Source organism: Octopus bimaculoides, chromosome 9 (assembly GCF_001194135.2).
Source record: "Octopus bimaculoides isolate UCB-OBI-ISO-001 chromosome 9, ASM119413v2, whole genome shotgun sequence".
NCBI classification, from domain to species: domain Eukaryota; kingdom Metazoa; phylum Mollusca; class Cephalopoda; order Octopoda; family Octopodidae; genus Octopus; species Octopus bimaculoides.
Genome location: NC_068989.1, coordinates 2,351,194 through 2,353,690, shown reverse-complemented (window position 1 = coordinate 2,353,690; position 2,497 = coordinate 2,351,194). Strand labels below are relative to the sequence as shown.

Here is a 2,497-nt window from a genome sequence, read left to right as displayed (position 1 = left end):
TGTATATATATATATATATATATATATATATATATATATATATATATACATAATGCGTATGGGTGTGCGTGTGTGTATGTATATATACATATGTGTATATAGTTGCTTATTCCATTACATCAGAAAGCTTAAATACTCAGAATGAAAGAATTTGAATTTTACTCAAGGAAGATTTTTTTTTTTAAGTAATGCGTTTAAACATTTACGAAGTAAAATTGAATGGATTGGTATAATTGAATGGATTGGTATAATTGGTTTCATAAAAGACAGTTACTGAAGATAATTTAACATCGTTTGTGTGGCTAATGAAATCACGTAGATTGAATTGAAGGAATGTGTTCACAAGTAATGTAACTTATGCTTCTTCTTAGATTTAGCCGAAGAAGGACAATTACAGTTAATTAAACACATTTTACAAATAATTTTAAAACTTATTGTTGTTTTGTAGTTATTGTTTAGCTACCGAGGTGTATGTGAGATTGAGCAGACCAGTGGTCAGTGGTGTTCTGGCTGTGACCATTTCGTCTTGCTTTCAGACATCTTTCCCTTAATAAACAGTAGGGTGTGATCTAAAGAAATCTGGACTGCTACTTCAAGTTGGGGGATGATCTTGTGACTCGTTTCCAATGTCTAGTTGCTGGTTAGCGTTGACTCAGTAGCTATATCATCAGACACTCAAACTAGTTACCTCGCATATTTTATTGTTATTTAAACCGAATCATCACAGCCTCCTTTTTATATTAAAACACAATAGGACGTGAGTTTGGAAAGATTTAACTGCTATTCCTTGAATGAAAAATCACTTTTCTCGGTTTGATAGGAATAGGTTATTTGTCTAGGTGAGGATAAGAATTTTTGCGTTCCTGATGGACACTTATTCTTCGAGAGAGACAGAAATGTTATCCCATAACACTGAAAAAATAGTTTGCTGTTGGCTAAGCATAGTCCAGCTCTGATTAGCTAACCTAAGGTAAAAGACTTGCTAGTTTTGCCATCATAACTTCCTTGAAAATACAAAGCCCATATTCGATTGTTATTATTTTTACAAGTGCAGTTTTCTCAGAATGTAATATGTGGTTTGAGGGTAATTTAGACGCTATCTCTAGCAATACTTTGAGCACGTGCTGGTTTTATAGTTGATTCATAAATTAATAATGTTGAAAACCACGATCTTACATTGATGAGCTAGTACCGCAGCCACCATTCCACGAGTATTCACTTATAGTATAAATAGCTATTAGTAATTTTATTGTACATTCTGAATGGTTATTCTAACGTGTTCTGATGGAATTTGAACTGTCAAGAGGTTCATTTATCGACCAATTCTCTGAAGGTTTCACCTCTTCGTTGCCGTTGTGAAAGTAAGAGAATGAAAACAATGAGTTCAAAGCTGAAAGCGTACAACTGCACTGTAATTTGATAAACGCCGACCGATTATGTATTTTATATGTGATTAACTGGAACCAATACTTAAACTACTGTTATTATTCTCAAATGAATGGCCAAAAGAGGGAAATGTCTAGTGATTATTTGGTCTATTACGTGGCCTTGGTACATGGCGGCACCACGGTCTTGTACTGTGTCTACAGTAAACTGATTCAGTCAAAAGATTTTGATTTTTTCAAATCCGAGTCTTAAGTCATTTCCTTTCATTACACCACACACAAACACATGATCGCACACTCACACATACACATAAATGCTTGCACACGTACACACACACGCACCTATATGAATACGCATACACACGTGCACACATAAATGCATACACACTCACACACACGCACACACACACACACACACACACACACACGCATGTATGTAAAGACGATTAAGGTTATATTAAATAGCAAACACGATATTTCTTCTAAGATTATATTTTCAAGACAAAAGTAAAGAAAAAAAATAACTGATAATCTTCTTTTCTACTCTAGGCACAAAGGTTGAAATTTTGGGGGAGGGGGGGAGTCGATTAGATCGACCTCAGTACGTAACTGGTACTTAATTTATCGACTACAAAAGGATGAAAAGCAAAGTCGACCTCGGTGGGATTTGAACTCAGAACGTAATGACAGACGAAATACTGTTAAACATTTCGCCCGGTGTGCTAACCACTCTGCCAGCTCGCCACCTTAAGCGATCAGCTTCAAATAAGGAGATAAGTTTTGCTCAAGAATCAAGAATTAACCGGAGTGGACATACTATTAGCAAAAGCACAGCTTGACCGAATAAAAGATCATTGTCACATATTGCATCACGCTGAGAATTATATTTAACGAGCTGGAGAATCAATCGTACAACTGAACAATTTTATGAATATCGTATAAAGTGACGAACGATATATGTGGGGAAAGTCTGTCTATGTATGTATGTGTGTGTGTATGTATGTATGTATGTATTATCTATCTATCTGTCTATCTGTCTGTCTGTCTGTCTATCTATCTATCTATCTATCTATCTATCTATCTATCTATCTATCTATCTATCTATCTATGAG

The 2,497-nt window shown here is 35.0% G+C and overlaps 1 protein-coding gene across 3 annotated transcripts in view; it reads right to left on the bottom strand.

Annotated features, from left to right (window-relative positions):
- The window catches only part of LOC106878352 (PDF receptor), a 239,648-nt gene that overhangs the window by 225,959 nt on the left and 11,192 nt on the right, over positions 1–2,497 (bottom strand). The window lies entirely within an intron of this gene.